This window comes from Eumetopias jubatus, unplaced genomic scaffold (assembly GCF_037043125.1).
Source record: "Eumetopias jubatus isolate StellerSeaLion01/CBP00866 unplaced genomic scaffold, mEumJub1_p1.0 scaffold_2, whole genome shotgun sequence".
In the NCBI taxonomy this organism is placed as follows: Eukaryota; Metazoa; Chordata; class Mammalia; order Carnivora; family Otariidae; genus Eumetopias; species Eumetopias jubatus.
Window position 1 is genome coordinate 37,358,748 of NW_028274808.1, and position 22,883 is coordinate 37,381,630.

General features: G+C 39.3%; 1 long non-coding RNA gene across 1 annotated transcript in view; it reads left to right on the forward strand.

The window, feature by feature from the left end:
- The window catches only part of LOC148164817 (uncharacterized), a 31,920-nt gene extending 20,127 nt beyond the window's left edge, over positions 1–11,793 (forward strand). The window contains exons 2-3 of the long non-coding RNA XR_015767810.1: positions 10,508–10,580; positions 11,432–11,793. This is a non-coding gene — a long non-coding RNA (uncharacterized LOC148164817). The remainder of the gene's footprint in view (positions 1–10,507; positions 10,581–11,431) is intronic.
- The last annotated feature ends 11,090 nt before the right edge of the window (positions 11,794–22,883 follow it).

Genomic DNA, 22,883 nt, shown 5'->3' on the forward strand with positions numbered 1-22,883 from the left:
TAATATAAAATACATGCTAGATTTAGAAGACTTGATATAAGGAAAAAATTCTAAAATATCTCATAATCAACTTCTCAATAATTTTTGTATTGATTTTATGGTGAAATGATATTTGGGACAATTTTATTGAATGTTTTGAATATTTTTTTAGTGTGACTACTAGAAAAGAGAAAAGAGATCTATTTTTCAACCACAATGACCAGAGGAATCTTAACAGAGGAAAGGCTGGAGAAGGAGACTGTATAAGATTCTAGGAATGTATATAGAAAGGGAAACTCCACTTCTGAGGACCCTACACTGTCTTGGAAAAACATACCTAAGCAAATGATCATTATGTGGCTCATCCCTGTTTAGAATTGGTATGTGGAGCTGTGCAAATAGACTGGTGGAGGAATAAATGATGATGGACAGAGAGTCCTGATAACAGTAATGATAGGAGATATTTGAAGGGGAATATGCCCAACTCGCATAATGCACTTCAGATACTGTGACAGAGTATCTTATTTGTTCATAAAATGTCATTTTCTCTCCAGTTTGGTGTGGTTTCCAAGGTGATAATGTATACTTCCTTACCCCAGTAACTTTGGGTTTGGCCATGTGACTTGCTTCAACCAATCTAACATGTACCAGTTCTGAGTGGGGATTTCAAAATGCATTACCTAGTTCTGCTTGTGCTTTTATAGTACTATCACCCACATGAGATGACCAGACTCCTTCAGCCTGGATTCAGAATGAGAGACACAGAAAACAAATTTGAACCCAAGCCAATCCAGCCTGGTTGAGCCAGAGCCCACACACAAAACATGAATAGGAAAGAAATATGTGTTCCTATAAGCCAGTGGGATTTGAAAGTTATTTGTAAAGCAGCATTATTTCAGCAGAACCTAGCTAACACATATGCATAATATGGTTATCTTCACAATGATTCTATAAGGAAGATACTGCTAGCTACCACACAGAGATTAAATGCCAAAGTCACACAACTAATAAATGTTGGGAACCGGATTTCTGGAATTCGAGAGGTTTTGACTTCAAACTTAGGCTATATTGATACTTGAGGAAAACTACTCTTATTTTACACATAATGAATATGAGAATTTTAGTATTAGTATTATAATTTAATATTATATAGAATACTTTTTTAGAATTTGCATATATGCTTTGTACTGCTGGTTATAGATTCTCCTCAAAGTGTATGTTTCTTAAAACTTGGATCTTTGCCTTATGCCTCTTTGTATTCATCACAATATTGAACTTAGCACTTGGTATATGTACACTGATATGTTTATGTATACTGATAGGAAAAATTTATAGACTGACAGATTGATGTATTGACATTTTTCATGTATTCACTGATCATATAACATGACAGAGGCTATTATCACCAAGCAAATTAGTCTTTGTGTCTATTCTTAAGGGCTCAATAAAAGTAAGAATAACTGTTAGTCCTGAGACCTACTCTCCCTCATGGGTAGGCCTAAGCTTTTGGCTGATGGCTTGTGATTTTGTGTAAGGAAGAGTAACAGACAACAAGGACACAGCAACAGAAAGCTACACTTTTAAAGAAACACAGATTCAGAATCCATTTATCTATAAATTCTAAGTAAATACAGTAAATAATGTGATGAAAAATGAGACTTTCTATATCTGATACCCTGCTTCCTTATAAATTTTGTTTCCAAAACATCAAAATCTTTTATATGAAGAATTATTTTTTTTAAAGATTTTATTCATTCATTTGAGAGAGAGAGAGTGCACAAGAGTGGGTAGGGTCAGAGGGAGAAACACACTCCCCACTGAGCAGGGAGTCCGATGTGGGACTTGATCCTGGGACTCCAGGATCATGACCTGAGCTGAAGGCAGTCACTTAAACAACTGAGCCATCCAGGTGCCCATATGAAGAATTATTTTAAATGTAGTACATTTTTTCTCTTAAAATTAAAGAATTCCCCATTAAAATTTTTGCCAAAATTGAAGTGACAGGTCAACAATCTATATTCCAAAGGAAAACTATTTCCAGATAATTTTCCCTTTATTTTTTAAATTGTGAAAACTGTGTATTTATCTTTACTATTATTCTACAGTTACTGTCTAGTGTCCTTTCATTTTAGTCTGAAGGACTCTCTTTAACATTTCTACTAGCTACAAACTCCCACAGGTTTTCTTTATCTGGGAATGGCTTTATTCCTCCTCCTCCCCCCCCCTTTTTTTTTTTTTTTTTCTTTGAAGGATAGTTTTGCTGGATATAGAATGCTTGATTAAGACTTTTTTTTTTTCTTCTTTTGGCACCTTAACTATATCATGTCTGGCCTTTATGATGAGAAATTGGTTGGTAATCTTATTGAGTAGATAATATTTTTATTGATACACTTCAGACAGATTGTCCTATTAAAAATGTATTAAGATAAAGGAGATAAAAATGAGTTACTGATTAAAAAATCAGTCTTTCATTGGATAGAATTTCTAGGCTAAAAGGAACATTACAGGTCCTTTTTCCAATCATTTCGGCTAACAGTATGTGAATATTTTATTCAAGGACTTTAGTGATATAATAGAAATTTTTAAGATTTTGAATGCAAAATCAGAATCAGTTACATGCCAGGAAGATTGTGTACTATCAGGATTTGATTACTGCTGCTTTGTAGGTTAAGCCTAATTTATTTAAGGGCAGCTAATTAGAGTCTACAAGTCAGAAAAGACCCCTGGTCTTTCTTACCTACCCTGAGCTATAGCAGATATCAATCATGGCATTTTCCTACAGAGGTCATATTCAGCTTTAGAATATTTCTCAAAACATAGTCTTTACCCTCCTATATTATTCCTAAGAGTTTATCTTTAGAGTGAAGAGTGAAAGTTTCTATGACCATCTGAGATCTCTCTATCACTGCTAGCCTCATATACATTTACCCTACTGGTTACTCAAGAGATCAGATTGTGATGTTGGGTTCTGAATCCACCTGATTAGGCCCAAGCCCCCTTCCTTCCTCATTTTATACCTTCATTTACCAAACAACAAGAACTAATTCAAAACAGCACAGAAGTCAATAGAAGAGTTATCATAGATTTTCTATTTACTCCTTTTATTAATCAGTCTCTGCTTACCCTAAGAATGTAAGGGAAATAAAAAAAAAAAAACAAGGAGGCAATATACAGATAGTTAAACTATGTGATTTGACATCATATGCTCTTTCCTATTTGTTTCTTTTGTTTTTATTTCAGGTGTGGTATTTAGTGTAACACCTTTGGTTATAAAAAAAAAAGATATGGCATTTTCATGTCTTCAGGCATCTGTTTGAACTTCAGGAGATGCCATGGGGGACTGACAGCTCCATATTTCCAACTTTAGGCAAGTGTAGACAGAGACAGACCCGAGGCGAGAAATAGGTAAACAGGGGATGTAGAAAAACAGGTGCTGAATTTGTTTTCAACCTAGCCAGCATCAAATGTAAAGAACAAAGATTCCTGACCTGAATGAAGATGTTGGTACCTTCAGTATCTATGATTACAAAGCAGAAAAGGACAGCATAGAGGGTATGATGAGAAGAGGGTGGAAGGAGAGGAATTACACAGAAAATAGTTTTCTTGAATTTCTATCCCACTTTTTTGTTGGTGGGATGCAAAAGGAAGGACATACGACTAAACACAGTATTCAATTTGTTTCCCTAAGATCCCAAACTTTTCTAGAACAACCTTCTATAGGGCTTATTTTCTTTCATAGCTATAAGGTATTTTAGAATTAGTCTGAAGCAATCCATTTGGTTTTTTTGTTTGTTTGTTTTTTGTTTTGTTTTCTTTTTAAGATAAGGACACCAAGGTTACTGAATTAAAAGATTTACCTCAGGTCATGAGACTGCTCACAGGCTCGGCTGGAACTGACTCCCAAGTAGTCCTTCTCACCTGGGACTCATCTGAACCACAGAGAGGATAAAAAACTGTGTGTGACTATTTACTCAGTTCTCTAAGGAATAGTACATAACGAGTATCATTATAGAGTAATAAGAGAGAAGTCAATTCATAACATTCAATGGATGGCTTAGGACATTTAGGGCTTAATTCTCTTGAGGAATTGAAAAAGACTGTAATAGGACACTATCACCATTTGGCTTCCCCCAGTCACAAACTATTTGAGAGCTGATTCACAAATTGTTTGGGGGTTGATCCATAATATGGAAGCCACAGTGTGTTTATAAGAGTTATAAAATTAAAGTATAAACTTTACAGGTTAAGGCTGCTAGAAGATTCCAGACTATAAACACAGGCTGTTTTATCTGTGGCCTTGAGTTGTGATTAATTTTAGATAAGCAGTGGATAATACATTTAAGGAAAATCACCTTTGCTCCACCTTGAAACAGAAGCATAAATTTTGCTTGTGTTCTAGTTTTTGTAATAATAGATTTGCCATAAAATGTCTCCTAAATAGCTCAACACTGGAAAGGCTGGCTAATAAAGCATTTTGTGTGATTATCAGAAAAGACGAAAATGCCACAAAACTGAACAATTACTTGCAAATAATTGTCAGAAACTTTTTTTCCTAAAGGAATTGACTCTTTTCCTAGGTAGGGCATCCAGAACCAAAGGTGTAGGGAAGCAGCTATCTCTCCCTGTCAGGACATGCTGATGACACTCAAGGAACAATCAAAGGTAAACATAATCAGGAACAAGAGGCAGAATTCAGCAGTGGACAGGGCCGAGAAGAAATTCAGGTGCATCACTCTTGTGCCAAAGGATCACTTATTTTTCTCTTAGTTTGTCCATGGATAATTAAGAATTTGCAAGGGGAAGAAATAGTAACACTCACTGAAGTGAATCCATCTTTATGTATGATTCCCTTTTAATGGAGGAGACCATCTTAATTATTCGGATGCCCTCACCAAAGCAAGTTTTTTATTTAATCTCTGTAATAACCACTTATTTTAATTTAAATGGCATCGCGTGTCAAAGGGGAGATCAGATTGTTTTTGAAAATATGCTAGTGTGGGGTTTGATGGAGTCTGAGGCCAGTTAGCATTAAAAATGCTGAGTCACAAAGCAAAGGTGGTATGAGTTGTCTGAAATGAGAAAGCGAAATCAGGATTGAGGATGAGGGGTCCAGAATTGGTCACTGTGGCATAAAAATTATTTTGAGCTGAGGCTATTTGAGTTCCTAAAATTCCTAATCTGCCTGAAGGCAGAGCTTCTCAAAAGGACTCAGTCATCATAAATTGTCTCCTTGAGAACAACTGTAATCTTATCTTCTGCAAGATGTGAAGTGGGCACTGCACCCAAATTAATATTGTCACAGACTATTCTATCTCCCATCTATTCCCCTAAGGGTCTATTTATCTATCTTTCAAAAAAGTCATTTTTTTTTTCTATATGTGCCCTTCTCCCCCTTCTAAAAAAAGTCATTTCACCTTCCAGAAGTGTCTGTATGCACCTCCCCATCTCCTGTTAAGATGGTATAAAAGCCCCAAATTTTAACTGTCTCCTTAACTGTTTCCACATTTTTCTATAAATTCCCATGTACAGGTATGTGAATAAAACTTTTCTCTTGCTAATATGGCTTTTGTCAATTTAACTTGCAATGCCCCCATCAGATAACTTCAGAGGGTATCGAAAAAAATTTTTCCCCCTGATCAAGGGCACAAAATCAGATCATAATTCTGCATAATGTGGTGGCAGTCACTCCTTTGTCAGCTTCTACAATAAAGATGGAGAAAACCATCACTGTGGTCCCCTTGTCAGTTGACTTTACAGTAAGGGGTGATCATGTAGCATTGTCCTGACCAGCGAGATGAAAGGATACATTTTCTGGAATTCTTGGTTTTTGCTTTCCCAATCAAAGTGGCCAAGGCACCTGGGCATCCCCACCCTGTCTCCTCTTTCTCCCTGGAATGTGGATGCAATGTTTGGAGAAGCAACAGCCATCTATTATCCATGAAGGGACACACATGATGACAAAGGCAAATTTCTAAAGATAAAACAAGAAACTAAGAAGAGAGTTTGAGTCTAGGGCCCTGATGACATCACTAAACAGGTAACCAACACTATCAACTGTCTGCTTCAGGACTTTATGTTAGGAGACAAAAATTCATCTCCATATGTTTAAGCCACTAGAGTAGCATATACTGTTAGGTTCAGGCAATGGAAATCCTAACCAACGAAAAGTTAAGACACAAACCGGACCCCAGGGACCAGAATCAGGAAGGATAGGGAGAGTCTGGGGACCTTCAGTAGTTCATTGCTCTTGCTGGTTTCTTCTGTCCCTCCAGTATTTTACCAACTCTGCATCTTTGCTCCCCTTTAGGAGCCTGATATAAGAGAAGGGAATAGCGTTAAGCAAAGTGCAGTGGCTGAGTCTCTCCAGATTCTTCTGACTGCGGCTAGTGACTGGGCAGAGAAAAACATCCTCCTGACCAGTCCTCTCCTTACCTGCTTCAGAAGAGCCTTTGAAATCCTGTAACAGCATGTGAGTAAGTGAAGTGGGTAATTACACTGCTTGCTTTTACTTAGAGCCAAGAGGGCCATTTATACTTCTTATCGGACCTTAAGAGTGGCTCTTCTGCTGAATGCTGGAAGCCTAGAAGGAAAGGAAATTATATGGAAATACATATAAAATATTTCCTCAGGACGACTCTGCAAAGTGTGTGGTAAATAGAAAATAAGCAACCTATATAAAAATACACTTATGCTGTTATTCCCACCCTGGCAAGAAGCAGCTCAGGGGAGAGACTGGCTCCCCACTAGGCATGCAGGTGTACTCCAGGTGACACTTTGTAAGACACTGAAGATTCCTGAATTGTCAACATAATAAAGTGAAATAAAAATTAGAAGTGCTATAGGGGAGGAAAACATTTCCCTTCCTCACTTCTAGTTTCTTTGGCTGATCTGATAATTAAATTGACATAAGACAGACTAACAGGAGAAAACCAAATTTAATTTTGTACATTTGGGAGCCCATAAAAATATGAGACTCAAAGAAGTGACTAAAGCAGGCAGCTTTTCTACCTTTTAGACAAGGAAACAATAAATCTGTGAAGCACTGGCAAATGGGGTTTGGGCTTGGGGTAGCAAATTAGTGAAGTAGTAACAGGTTTTGTTTATACAGCCTTCTTGTCCTTAAATTCCTTATCTCTGGCGGTCCCTCCTGGTTACAGGAAAGGTTAACTTTCACGTGGGAGATTTATTTCCTTCTCTCAGAGGGACAAATGAGGTCAGAGTATCCTTCTTGCACTGGCTGTTTCTTAAGTAACATTAATTCAAAATAATCAATATGCCAAAGTGGCATATTTGGGGTGGTATATTCTGCTCCCCTTCAGTGCACATAATTTCTCACACTCAAATAAAAGAAACACAAAGCCCTTCTTTCTTTAAGTCATAAATCTGTGACTTGAACATACCCTTCTTCCCTCCTCCACCAAAATCTAGGTTTCTCTGTGACTGAAATGCAATATTTGGTTAACTTTCTTTTTTCTTCCCTTCCTTCTCCCTTCCTTTTCTTTCTTTCTTTCTTTTCTTTCTTTCTTTCTTTCTTTCTTTCTTTCTTTCTTTCTTTCTTTCTTTCTTTCTTTCTTTCTTTCTTTCTTTCTTTATTTCTTTCATTGAAGTACAGGTGACATACAACATTATATTGGTTTTAGGTGCACAGTGTAGTGATTTGACAAGTCTACACCTTATGTTATGCTAACCATAAGTGCAGCGACCATCTGTCACCATGCATGATTACAATATCACTGACTATATTCCCTAGGCTGTGCTTTTTATCTTCTTGTGGGTAACTTCTTTTTGTATTCGTGATTGCCTTCTCTGGGTATCCTCTCTTAGGATCACAAGATCCTTGGAGATCTTAGTTAAATTAACATTTATGGAATGCCTACAGTGAACTAGATTAAGGTACTGTATTAATAGCCTTATTAAACTATTGTTAAAGAAACATGACAACAGGCCTAAAATAGGCTTATTCTTTCTTTCTCTTTTTTTTTTAAGATTTTATTTATTTACTTGAGAGAGTGAGCAAGAGAGAGAGAAAGCATGGGGGTAGGTGGTGGGTGAGGAGAGGGAGAAGCAGACTCCCTGCTGAACAGGGAGCCCAATGCTGGGCTTGATCCCGGGACCCTGAGATCATGACCTGAGCCGAAAGCAGCCACTGAACTGACTGAGCCACCCAGGTGCCCCAAAATAGGTTAATTCTAAGCCCCATGTCACCAAACCCAGACTTTAACAATTACAGTTTTGCCTCTCTCAGAAATGGAATCTTAAACCAGTTAAGCAGGAATCACCTGATCAGCACTAATTAGGTTATCTGCCAGGGGTCTGCCATTCCCTAAAGGGAAGTAACCTTGCAGGAACCAACCCACTTTTTTGTCCAGTGTAACTCATGTGTTCCTGCTGCCTTCTGCCTCTAAGTCTTTCATTTGGTATAGGTCCTTGGAGCTTCTATCTGTTAGGTTGGATGTTGCCCAATTCAAATCTATTTGTTTTCAAATAAACTTCAAAATTTTAATATGCTTGAGTTTATCTTTTAACTCTCTATACTGGGCATGGTGTAGTGGAAAGATGTTGGGGGTGTAGTGTATTTGGTGGGAAATGTGGGCTAGGGAGGATGTGAGGCAGGGGATCTGGGTGGGAGAAGAGACAATAGGAGGAAATAGGGTGGAGGAGTGGGTAGAGTGTGTGGGGCAGTGGGTATAAGGACATGTAAGTCAGCAGAAGACACTGCATCTAGCACCACACTGGAACAGGTAGGTGGGATCCCAGTTCTCTGGGGAAAGAGTCATTGATTGAATAGCAAGGAACCTAAAAGAAAGTGTGAAAAGTGAGAATGGGTCAAAAACATACACAAATGTTGGCACTTCCAATTTTACATATTACCCAGGGGAAGGCTTTGTTGAGTTCCATGACTGGAATCCAAAACCCTCTCTCCAAACACTTCCAGCATCTCCCTTCCTCCCTTCTTTCTTTCTTTCTCTTTCTTTCTCTTTTTCTTTCTTTCTTTCTTTCTTTCTTTCTTTCTTTCTTTCTTTCTTTCTTTCTTTCTTTCTTTCTTTCTTTCTTTCTTTCTTTCTTTCTTTCTTTCTTTCTTTCTTTCTTTCTTTCTTTCTTTCTTTCTTTCTTTCTTTCTTTCTTTCTTTCTTTCTTTCTTTCTTTCTTTCTTTCTTTCTTTCTTTCTTTCTTTCTTTCTTTCTTTCTTTCTTTCTTTCTTTTTCTTCCTTTTCTTTCTTTTCTTCTTCTTTCCCCTTCCTTCCTTCCTTCTTTCTGATTTTATTTATTTGAGGGGGAAGGGGTAGAGGGGGAGGGAGAAGAAGGACAAGCAGCACCAATGCAGGGCTTGATCTCAAGACCCTGAGATCACGACCTGAGCTGAAACCATGAGTCGGAAGCTTAACTGACTGAACCACCCAGGTCCCCAAACACCTCCAACATTTTTAAAAGAAAAAAAGAAACAAAAACACAGTAATTTGCCTGGGAGCTCATCACATCAGCGTGGCAGCAACTAACCTAGCCACACTCCCAAAGGGCCATGCTGTTGAAGATATTTAGCTAAGGAAACCAATCACTGTAGAATAGTTTCTGCTCAATGAAAAATAGTCATCATGGGCAAGATCAGTGCTTATGGTGAAAAGGCTTGAAAAATATCTTTACCTAAATTTTACTCCATGCTGACTTCACACTTACCCCACCCCTAAAAAGTTTATGGAAGTAATTTCACTAACACTCTACCAAGGAAACTAAAATTATAATAGACAAATGGCTTTAGAAGAAAAATAAAAGCACAGAGGATTTGAATGAATGGCCCAAATATCTTCCTTTCTGCCTAATGAAATTCTTAATATCAAACCATAAGAAATGCAAATGTAAGGTCTGAAGGGGTTATAGGTCATAGCTGGGGCTACCTGATACTGCTAACTCTGAGGAATTCATAAAACCTTTTATGACCTGAATGGAGCTTGTGAAGCCTTTTGTTTGTACCACCACAACTGTGTTTTGAAATGAATTAACCCTGGAAAGGGTAAGTCGTAGTAGGCGTGGTACTACAAATCTAATCAGGAAAATATTTAACCCTTTCTCCTTGGTAGGGTAGAAAAAATAATTTTTCCTCTACCTTTCTGAGTTCTTGGCAGAGACACAGGTAATAAAAGAGAGATTAATTTTATTACAGGTAATAAAAGACAGATTACTAAGAGAAAAACAAACAGAAGTTTATTAACATTTATACCCCAAGTGCATGAGAGGTTAACCAGGGAAAATGAGTGACTCTCACTGATAACCTAAGCCACCACCTTAAATACCATCTTCAACTAAAGGCAAAAGAAAGAAAAGCATGGGGGAGGGGTGGAGAACGAGTTCTGGGAGGTTATCAGGAAAAGCACAGTAAACAATGGTAAGGGTAGTTATGCAGATTTAAATTGCTGCTTTCTCCACCGATAAAATTCTCTGGAGATTTAGTCATCCTTCTCTTCCCGATAACAGAGAGGGAGACACCCTTACGCCCAGAGATTCCTTTCACAAATACAAATTTCTCTTACAGAAGGATAACTTCTCTTGCCATCAGAGCTTCTCCTGTGTCTGCTGTTTCTCAAAGTCATCCTTAAGCCAAGGAGGTACGTTTTGGAAGGGCATATGCTGCTCCCCTTCAGCCCCAGGATAAAATATGAAGCTATGTTTTGATGTCATGGAAGCAATAATAATTGCAAAGCATGGACGGAATATTTGTACTCCTTCATTTTTGGTGGGGTACAGTAGCACAGTTTTAGGAATCTGGTAAGGACAGAAGTAGGAAGAATGGAACCTTGGATATTTTTCAACATTCCTGTTTTTTCTTAGCTGTTCCCTGATTCTTCAAGAGGTTTGTGCTCTACATTATATGTTAATACATAGAAAAAATCATGTAGAACAAATGTAAGACTTGCAATACAAAAATGATTTACAGAGAAGAAGTACATCTCTAGGAAACCATTTTCTCAGCTTTCCCCAAAGTTTCTGGGAATTTATGAAATGATTTTGCTGATGAACCTTATTTTTAGCTATACCCTATGGCAGTCTCCTTGCAAAAGAAATGGGAATTCTGTTTATGCTACAGAATTTGAAGTTCTGCACAGCAGTCAATAGAAAATAATGGATATCAGTTACACAGCGGGAACTGCTGACTTGATCAGATTTTATAACCCTCTTCTCTGGGGGTCTTTTTAATAAGTCCATGGAGAGTAGTGTCATGTGTTTTATGGGAATGCTCCAACGTTTTATTCTATACATAGAAACAAGTAACTAAAGGCAGTTTGACCGCCTGACAGTAACTCAAATTCCTAAATACATAAAAATTAATGAAAAACAGACACAGAATGTTAGATCTTTTATTAGGTCTGGAAGGAGTTGTTACCGTTGGTTTCTGGGACTTAAAAGGTACTTTGATTTCCTTTTTTTTTTTTTTAATTTTGTTCATCTCTCTACTCAGAGGGAAATTAGGAGACATGCTGCTTTGGACAAGGCCCGACAGTCTTTCCGCCTCCTCTCTGATTTGTCTTCTCCTTGACCACTCCTTGCACTGGAAAGGATCTGACTTCTAATCTGATTTTATCTGTAAATCTCATCTAATTTTCTCTCTGTAAATTGAAGGTAATAAAAGCATCTACTTACAGGTAAGGTTGCCCTAGGATGAAATGAGATACTACATGGAAAGAATTCAGAGCAGTGCCTCCTGCATTGCAAGTTCTTAAAAATGTTGATGAGTCATCAGTTCAAGCCCTGCTGATTCTGTCACCATTTCTGATCAATTTCGAGAATGATCTTAGCAAAAACAACAATTATCAAAGTGTACATTCCTCATTTCTTCATTGTGAAATCCTGAGAAGAGGAGACTTTGCTCTTCTTTTCCATTTCTTTTTATTAAATTTTCAGGTTTCTCTTGGAGTGCTTCTTTAATTTTGCATATATGAGAATTGCCTGGGGACAGGGAGGGTGGTGAAAATGCAGATTATCAAAACCTGTCCCCATTCTCAAGCAGTTTTTTTTCAGTAGACTTGGATGGGGGCCCAGGAATTTGTGTTATTTTTTTTTTTTAAAGATTTTTATTTATTTATTTATTTATTTATTTATTTGAGAGAGAGAATGAGAGATAGAGAGCACGAGAGGGAAGAGGGTCAGAGGGAGAAGCAGACTCCCTGCTGAGCAGGGAGCCCGATGTGGGACTCGATCCTGACACTCCAGGATCATGACCTGAGCCGAAGGCAGTTGCTTAACCAACTGAGCCACCTAGGCGCCCCCCAGGAATTTGTGTTATTAACAACCTCCTCCAACCGCCATTCTCAATCAGGTGATCCACAGAACTCTCTTAAGGAAGCACAGCCTCAGAATCTATAGTTCACCTTTGAACAACCTGGCTTTCAACTGCATAGGTCCACTTATATGCAGATTTTTTACAGTACAGGACTGTAAATTATTTTCTCTTTCTTATGATTTTCTTAATAACATTCTTTCCTCTAGCTTACTTTATTGTAAGAACACAGTATGTAGGACAAAGAACATACAAAATACGTGTTAATCAGCTGTTTATGTTATTGGTAAGGCTTCTGATCAACTGTAGGCTAATAGTTAAGTTTTGGGGGAGTCAAAAGTTACATGCAGATTTTCGACTTCACAGGGTTTGATGCCCATAACCCCCGTGTTGTTCAAGGGTCACCTGTTCTTTAGGGCCTGACAATAGGATCGTTGAATTTATTGAACTGCTACTAAATTTGATTTTCTCAGTTCATTGATGTGTTGAGAACTCTTTGTACTTTCCAAGCTCTTTAAAGAGATTTTAAAAACCTCTACCTTTGCTTGGGTAGTTCTCAACTCTGCCTAGCTTTCCTGGAAGATTCCCAGTGGAATACTCAAACCATCATTTCAGAATCCATGGGTCATCTTCCAAAGTGCTCAGGAGGAGTTAACAGCTTTCCAGGATCTTCCAGTCAGAGCCTTGCCACCTGCTGGGTTTGGATGCTGGAATGACTCAGTCCTGTAGAAAGCACCTGTGTGCTGGAAGTTGACGCTTGGCTCCCACTGCAGGTGTAGACAGGATTGCCGAGTTTCTAGCCATATTTTCCTGTGAAAAGCATAGAAATGACTCAGAAAATACTCCTTCTACACGCTCTCCTTTGTCTCTGTTAAAGTTTTAGCCTCTTTCTATGATAACAGGTTAAAAAAAAAATGCTTAGGTCTCTTGAGTCTTCAGTTTCTGTAGTGTTGGGGAAAATAGTAACTATAACGTATTATCAGTTTTCTTGGTCATAGAGACCATCTGCTACATCTTGAGTTTTTGGTGGAGCCTCTACATTTTTTTTCATAGTAGATATAAAATTGCCTTTTCTTCTCATTCAACTAAAAGTAGAATCAATTAAAAAATCTTGGAGATATGCTGCCTGCTCACAAAATCTAAAACGTGGCATATTACCCTCCTTTCCATATGCATTCAACTCCCCTAAACGTTAAAGGCACTTAGACACTTGCACGACAAGAGAACAACACCGTATGTATTTAAACTACATGAAAAAAAGGAGAGAAATAGCTGCTGTGGTCTTCTCAAAGTTTTATTTTTTGTGCATTTTTTATTTATTCATGTCACCAGACAGATTTCTAAATACAGAAGCAGCCCGTCTCCTATGTGTCATCCTCCCCATGGTATATCTAATTAAACTGCCATCAAAGTCTGTGTTCACTCTATTATGCCAAGGTTACCACTGCAGGTACTACATGTTGACAGTATCTTTCTTTGCCCACTGCCAGGCATTTGGGGAGGAACCGGCAACAGTAATCATTTAGAAATAGATTTTCATGACTATTATTTCCTTATTTTTTTATAATCAGTATTTGCTGATTTTGAAAATATCACTGTCAGCAAAGATAAATGAATAAACACTTGAAAAAAGTAATATATTTAGAGGTGACTGGGTGACTCAGTTGGTTAAGGGGGTCTGCCTCTTGATTTCGGCTCAGGTCATGATCTCAGGGTCATGAAATCGAGCCCCATGTCAGGTTCTGCACTGGGTTTGGAGACTGCTTGGGATTTTCTCTTTCCCTCTCCCATTGCCCCTCCCCTGCTGAAAAAAAATTAAAAAAAATATATTCAGGAAATTTTCTTGTATATAATAGAGTTTGATAGACAGTTAAAATCAACATTTGCATATTTCTCTGGCTTTGGATCAAGTGCCCAGCTTGTGTTCTAAAGGTGTCCATGTCTGAACACCTACCTTTCCAGTCTGTTTGCCTGATGCTAATATATTTACTGTTGTTGACTTCTGAATACGGCAAGTATTTTGTAACCCTAATGTTTTTCTTCATGCTAATTTTCAGTTTTAATTTTTTTAAGTCTAAATCCCACCTATCTTTAGGACTCAGTTTGAAATAAAGTTTATCTTAGACCTCAGCAGGCCAAAGTGATTTCTCCTTCCCCTTGATTCAGCTGACAAGCCCGTATAACCCTTATCATAGATCATCTTGCTTTGTTACTCATCATCTGCTCATCAAAAGCATTTTCTGTGCCACCAACCTGAGGAAGAAGAAAGGTACTCAGTAATTCTGTGCATATACTTTCTCCATGGCAAGGGCTCACTGTCTGCTCCTCAGCCTCTGGGCATTTTACTGGAGAGGGGGCAGAATGCTCTTAACTCTCACAGGGAACAAGCAGGCTGGGTTGGGAGTTTCAGAAGCAGGGCTCCTTATCTGGTCATTCTTTGTAAATTTTCTTTTTCTTTTTTTTTTTTTTTTTTGCCTTCACTGTTACCTCTCTATTACTGCCATACTGGAGCTCTATTTACATTTGCTGCTCTGGGCAAGCAGGCTGTCTGTCCCCATTCTCCACCTACACACCATGCCGCAGACTCTCCTTACTGCTCTGGCACAGCTCCTGGCCCGGCTGGTAGTTCCACACCTTTGGGGATGCAGGGCACACTGGGTTCTGTGGCTCACCTGGGGTCTCTACCAGGTTTGTCCATATCCCTGCTCCTACTTTTCCAGGTAGTAAGGCACTGCTGGGGTCCCGCCCCACTCCTTGCCTTGAGTAACCTGGGTGCCTGCTGCGCTACACTGGGCATGCGGGTTTCTTCCTCTGCCATCATCGCCCTTCCCTTCCCTTCCCTTCTCTTTGCTTTCTTATCTATCTTCATTCCACTACCAGATTTCCTTCCACCTGGACTTGTAGATCCATGCATACGTCTGTAGACGCAGAGATGGACACTCACCCTTTGGGAGGAAGAGGTGTATGGATGAACATCTATCTCAGTAACTAGAGTCCCCACTTTGCTCTCTGTAAGTCCCTGTGCCTGGTGGACTCTAAATAAATAGGAGTTGAGGTCAATCATTTCAAAGCTCTCTCAAAACCCTCACAGCAATTAGAGCTCCTATTTATTCAGCTTCTATTAGGCTGCCATGTTCTTTACTTGAATTATCTCATTAAATACTTAGAGCATTACCATGGGGCAGAGATTCCTTTTTTCTATTTTATATGTAAGGAAACAGACTCAGAAATTAATTAACTTGCCCCAGGCCACACAGTTAATAAGACTCAGAGAAGAGATTCAAACTCAAGTCTTCTGACTCTGTGGTATGTGCTCCATTTCTGTTCTGACAGGCTGTTCCCAGATGAGGAGCAAAATTCCCAGGGAGGTTTAAATGTGTAATTCTCAGTTTATAAGGTCACAGGTTTAGCTCCAGAAGGGTAAAGTCTCAATGTTGGACAGAAGCTACCCAGTTATCTGCACACTTGGACCAAAACTGTTAAAATTTATAAGAAGAAGTGCTTTATTGTTGATTAGCACATTTAATTTTTGTAGAATTACCTGTTTTTGGAAACCTTAAACCACGTTGAGATATTTTCTTCTCGCAGTCCCAGAGCTGTGTTTTCATCCATGGATTTGGCTTTTGACCCAAATACACAGAGTATACCATCCCGTCTAGCAGTTTAAATGGAAATATAACTCTCAGGTAGGTAATTTGTCAGTTGAAGGTTAATGATAGCGAAAATGCTAATGATCAAATGGCAATTAACTGTATCATATTTTTAAACCAAACTCCCTTAAGAAGTATTACTATATAATTCCGATCTAGGAAACCTTCATCATCTGCTAAATCTGTCAGGGAGACCTTCTTTCTTAGCAGCAACATGTTTGTCTTCTATCTTTTCTCTGTTTGATTTCATGCAAGCTTCATAAATCATTTAGCAGCTGCAATTGTTGTCAAAATGTTTTCGTTTTGAATGTAAATATTTATAACTATTGTTTTATTTTCCAAAACAAAGAAAGAGAACTGTATTGAAAACAGCAACTAGGACTGCCAGTGCTTTGAACTCAGCCAGAGACGGAGCCCCCACTGTGGGACCAGGATCCCCCAGAGGCCCTTTCCCATGTTCTTGCTTCTGCTAGGTCAGAAGCTCGAGTACCAAAAAATTGAGTTCAAGGATTCCTCAACCTAACTGAATTGAATGAACTCAGTCCAGACCTGGCTTTGCCCTGGATAGGTGGTCTTCCTGCCAGATGAGCACATGGGCATTTTTTTCAAGGCATTTCGTAGCATTTCAAAGACCTTGAGAATTGATATCATTCCAATTTTTATAAGAGAATATGGTTCATATGGGAAGACAGTTAAACAGGGTCATACTAGACCCTCCTTTCCACTGTCCTCCCAATCTCTCTCTTCTCATTGGGACACTTGTGCCCTATGAGCCAGGCAGGCTGTGGCAGTTGTTGGCTCTCAGCAGCCAGGCACTCTTGTCTTCCTCCTAGGAATCAATGCCCTAAGAAGGATTCATTCATCAGATTTGTCTACAAAGTTTGTTTTCAAAAAGAATCCAACGTGACTTACAATGGAAGTATACAAACTGCAATGATCATAAAATAATGAAAACTTACAAATGGGGAGGAGAAAACTAGATACATGTAGTTCATATAATAGAGATACTGCAGGTGAGCATCAAAGTTTCCGAGCTTCCAGAAGCTCAGAAGGAGAATCACTATGTCGTGCCCAGCATTCATATTGTCACTTTCTAATAGTAAAAGCAACAAGTTTTTTAAAATAAATTTTGAAGCTGAGGAAAGCATAATTCTCCAGATTGTCAAAGTTATTTTTCCTTTTTTTTTTTGCATATTCCATTTCAGTCTTTATTCTTGTGGAAATAGCCTTATATTGCTCCATTCATAGTATTTGTAAAATTTCATGTTTTCCTTCTCCCCTCTTCAACACCCATGTAACTATATGTCAGATGAATTTTGACAGAAACTAGATGACCAGCAATTCAAAAGCAAGCCCCCAGGAGCACCTGGGGTGTTATGTTCAGGCTGTTGCTGGAGCAGAAACAGAGGCAAAGGCAGGGCTTGGCTCTCTGCTTGGAGCAATAGTTGCCAACCTTGAAGGGTCAGTAAGCCCTGTGTAGCTTAGGAAAGCTAGGGAAATTCTCCTTAGAAAATACGCAACCACACAATTACAGATTTCTTTTCATGTAATTTTAGGAAGTTGTAGAGCCTAGATTGAAGATATCTGATACAGAATTAATTGCAGTGGAGCCTGCAAACAGAAATGAGCTTTTCTCAAGGCAAAGCTGGAAAATAATAGGCAAGGCCAGAGATAGCCCTTGGAATAGCAAGTAAGGGGGAGTGTCTCAGAACCTATGTTTTGTGTGTCCGATGTAATGGCTACAGGCAATCTTGAACTGTGGCTCCTAACACTTTGATTTCAGGACCCCTTTTAGGTGCTTTAAAATTTTTGAGAACCCCCCCAGAAGTTTTTTTTTTTTTTTTAATGTAGGCTGTAACTATCGATATTTACCATATTGGAAATTAAAACTGAGAAATTAAAAATATATGTTTTACCCTTTCATTTAACAACAATAATAAATTTATTACATGTTAACATAAATAACATAGTTTTTAAAAAGTCGCTATATTTAAAAAAATAGTGAGAAAATGCCATTGTTTTCCATTTTTGCCAAGCTCTTTAATGCCTGTGTTAACAGAAGACAGCTGGTGTTCATGTCTGCTTCTGCATTCAATCTGTGGTGTTACGTTGCTTTGGTTGAAGAAAATGAAGAAAATCCAGCCTCATGCTGACATATAGATCGAAAAAAGAGGAGTATATTAGCCATCTTTTCAGTTAATTGTGAATATTCTTTGATACTATGCCCAAAACTTGACAAGTGATAGTTTCTTAAAAGAAAGTCCCCGCTGGATACACAAACTGAAATAATCCTATGTATTTTTTTTCCCCATGGTTACATTAAAATCCAACCATCTACCTTTCAGTTTAAATGTTAATTTTACTCTTGAATGCTTTGGACCCCTCATACCCCCTGAGGGAGTCCCTGAGACCCAAGTTCACATAGGTACAGTCCTGAAGCGCTCCTTCTCAGTCTGCACACACTGCTGGGCCAACAAGTTCTCCTTTTGTGGTTTTCTTCCCCTGTTCCAGGCAGCACACTGGCCTTTTCATCCACAGTTAGCTAACAGTTAAATATAGAGTATGTGCAACCACGGAGTGACCGTGATCATGCTCTTGGAATCCATAGAAACTCCAGCACAAGGCTCCAGGGAGAGACGTGTTCTGATATAAAGGAAGAGAAAAGACCAGAAGGCAGAGGAAGGCAGACCCCAGAAGCAACCACACTGGGAAGGACTCTGCCTTAAACGTGTGTGATGGTGCACGCAGTCCTGAGGACTGGGGTGCAGACAACTGGGGTACAGAGGCTGAGGTAAATGTGCTTAAACACAAGCTTTGCCTAATGCTCCACGGAGTTAAGAATGCTTATAACTTTTTTACCTCCCAGTTATTTGCAAAGCAGTTAGGATAATTATTAAAATACTACTACTAGATAAGTGTTTAGCAAAGCTGTTGAATAGACCACGTGTAGATTTTTTCTATCATTAAAATTTCTTATAGTCTAAAACTTTTTTAAATTAGTAATTACATTGATTTCCTTTATTGAAGACAAAGTTAATCCCTATTTTAAACAAACGAATTCAGCACTAGTATTTTCTCTTTCCTAGACTGGAAAGTTCCAATACTGGATTTTCAAATCTGAGTTTATAAAATCTGGAAGGTCTTCATCTCCCTGCACTTAATAATAGTCTCTAATAAAATGTGAGAAAGCTGGAGCCATTCATGCTTATCATTTCTTCGGGAGAGTCTTGCCTTCCGGTCTCAGAAGACCGTCAGGACTGACCTCTCCAGAGACCAAGGCCCAGGTGGACTGGTAATAACCGATGCAAAGTTCGTCTTCCAGATGTGTTCCTTTGCGGCCACAACATTTCATTCCAAGAAATAGACCCTTCTGACCAAGGACTGGGCTCAGCCGAGGTCCCTGGGTTTGCAGTGGCTTTGTTACTTGTTGTAAGATTCTTGTGTAATCTTTGCCAAAGTCTTCAGACACCGAGACATTTATTCGCCTGAAAGTCTGCAAAGAAAAACAACCTGTTCTGCGATTGTAACCTCAGCCAGGTCCGGGGAGCAGACAGCCTTGGCGCACGCGGCACAGGTGGTGCCCTGGCGGGGCGCACCGCGCAATTGCGCCCAAGTGCAGGAGGCAGGGCTCCGTGGCAGAGACCAGGGCAGGCTCGCAGTCCGATTGGTGGGAAAGTGGAACACCCGGTCTCTGAGATTACAGCACCCTGCTCGCAGAGCTTATTATTTCTTTGCTTTTCAAGCAAATGGATACCACTTGCTACTGACACGTTATATCTAAGTACCTTCCGTATCCCTGTTATGCAACTAATTTCCCCAAAGGAAACATAGTTTGAAGTGTCTGGGGCAGCTGGAGGAACGAGGCAAAAAAGCACACTCTGTGTGAAAGCCAAGCTGGCTTCGGTGCAAGCAGCACCCAGGCACGGGGAAAACTTGTGTTTCTTCCAGATGGTTCCAGGCTCCAGGGACACGGTTTTGGTCTCTGTCAAGTTCTGTATTTTCACTGTTAATGACTCCAAGGTGGGTAGGGGTGATGTGTCGGCAAAAACCACGATGATAAGTCCTGTTGAGGCACCTTTTCTGGAAAGATCAGGCAGCTGCCTTCTGCTTCATATGCCGGGCGTATCTGGTTACCTGTGTGCTTCCCCATTCCCCAGGCCCCCGGTGGGGAGGAGCTGGAGTACGCACAGTTCCCAAACACCTTAATGAGAATGCCAGTGTGGGGCCGTCATTACTGTGAACATCTGTGAGCTGTAGAGTTTAATTGAGCTACAGCTAATGTTTATCGTGTGTGGAAAGAGTAGCGGATTAACGGTTGTTTGATTGTCTTTACATGGTTTCTTATTATCTTTCCCTTTCTCTTGTGATGTTTTGGCAGAAGGTACAAAAAGGAACAGAAGCCCCAAGATCAGGCATCTAAGTTATCTAATTTGGGTTTGCAAACAAAGCAGCATGGGAGGTTGTTCTTACAGGCTTCCTTAGGAATATATCATATAAAATTTAGGCGGAGGTGGAAAAGCAGTTAATCAGTGAGGAAATGTTAGCTCCTTCCCCCCATAGCAAAAAAAGATTTTCTAGAAAATTCATCATAATTTCCCAAGTGGTATCAACTTTGCATTCTCATTTCCAAATATGCTTCTCTTGAATAAACTGCTGTCGAGCCAAAGAAATGAATGTACATGAATTTTTTGTATTAAACTAAAGGGCTCCGAATTTTGTTTTAGACAAAAAAGGTAAATTATCTTTTCTTTCTTTTTTGTTCCTTGACAAAGCTGAGTACAAATAAAATTTTCATGATCTTAGCTTCCCTATAGTGGCCATTTCTTTGTTTGCAGAATGCTATATGCCATATCCTGTATTCCATTCTTGACAAATATTCTAAGGCTTAAGTCACAAAACAGGCCCTTTTCTTTTCTTTTTTCTTTCTTTTCTCCTTCCTTCCTTCCTTCCTTCTTTCCTTCCTTTCTTCCGCTTTTCTTTTTTCTTTCTTTTCTCAGTGTGACTTGAATCTGGAGGCAATTTCCAAGTTGTTTTTCAGTAAGAACATTCCATGTGTCGAAATTTTAATTCCATTTTCATAAGAAATTTGGGTGCATGTAAGTATTCCAACTTTAGACTTCAGGCTCTTCTTTTGTGCTATAAACCTGTGCTCATAGCTGCAAAGAAAGAAATTTCAGCATTTTTGGTAATCTTCAAAGAGCATTCTTTTGAAAGAACTCTGTGGAAGACATGCATACAGATGTGTGCGTTCAACTTTTTTTGTTGAGTGAAAAATACCCTACAAGTGGTATGCCAAGGTAAACAGATCTACATAGGGCCTAAACTTCTTCCTCTCATCCATAGTCAGAGCAGTGGCCTCTACCCATACCAGCCTTGGCAGCCTAACCAGTCTGCCCTCCCACCACCCCGCCGCCCCACACACACCCAGTTCCTCGTCCAGGTGCATCCCTCCCCTCCCCCAGCACAGAGCAGAAGTAGCATCTTTCGGCAAGAGGCCAGGTGATGCCTTTCTATTTCTCCTCAGTCAGATGACAACAAAACCGAAAGCAAACACAAACAATCAGATAAAAGAAGGAAAAAAAACCCTTTAGAATAAAATTCCTTTGGTCCAGGTAGGTATTTTTCCCTTTTATTCTAGCTAGCAATTTTCCTAGAGAAACCTGAAAAAAAGAGAAGAAAATGCTGAAAAAGACATATGTGATTGAAATTAGCTGTTATCTTCAGGATGCCACTGGATTGCACATGAAATAATGAATTAAATGAAGTAGAAACCATGGCCCGACCTGAAAATGTGTTTTATGCCTAATGTAATTAATCTCTATTGAAACAGCTAAGCCATTTAATTTGTGTTGCATGAATAATGAAATGAAAGGGGCACGTATGAATTGACTTTTTAACCAGCAGAGAAGATGCAACCTCCAGGCTTAAATATTGATTCGGATTTTCCTGACGACTCTTTAGATTTATGGATCTCAGACCCAGTTTCTTTCTCTCATTGGTCAGTCACAGATTGGGCTTGCTTTCTAGCCATTTCTAGTCCATCCAGATTTATTGGAAACAAAATCACAAGGATGTTTTTGGACAGTGACTCAAAGCCTGGTGGCTAGCTCAGATAGCTGTTCGCTGCATAGCCTTTCCCTGCAAAGCATTTAGCTTTCGCCTTTCAAGATTTCCTTCCTCTTAATATTTGAAGAGAGCAGGAAGGAAAGTTATCCCACAGGGATTGTCATTTGATCTGTCCCTCTCAGACCACCATGCTCCTTTGCCAAGGCTGGTTTGGCCACATTGGCCTCAGAGGAAGAGGAGTGCCAAAAAGTCCTCAGCATTTAACACCGTTTTACTGAAGACTTAGTAACAGCACATGATGACTATTAATAAAAGACAAGCTTAGTGCTACATATCCTAGAATCTGGCTACTGTGTGTTTCTTCTGGCTTCCCCTTCTCCTTAGCCCACCACCTGTTACAGGCACTGGTCTCATCATACCCCGTGTCCAAAAATTGGGGCAGACATAAGAGAGTGAGGGGTTGAATAATATTTCTCAAAAACAAATAAGAATTTTCTGGAACAGTCCAATCTGGATTCCCATTTCAAAATGCAGGAGAAAGGTCATTTGAAAGGGCACTGATTTTTGGGAATGTCTGTTACATCTAGAAATGTGCCTCTTTAGAAAACCTTTCTTTCCCTTTGCCAGCCATCTCCTTCCTCAGTTTGGGCTCCCATCATGACTGGAACAAACATAGGCATTCACTGCTGAGTCAGTGAACAGGGCTGACGATCATAGTCTAGAAAAAAATATAGTGTTCAGGTGGAAACAATAGTAGAGGCCAGAGGCAAGGAAAACCAGGGATCAGGGGAGCGATGTGGTGGTGTGTAAGCTCCTGTAAAAGCACTCTAAGTATAGGCTGATCGCACAGTTACTGAGTGGATTTAGCTCCCTAGAAAAAGCAGCCTTTAAAAGTATAATTTGAAAGCATCCAAGTC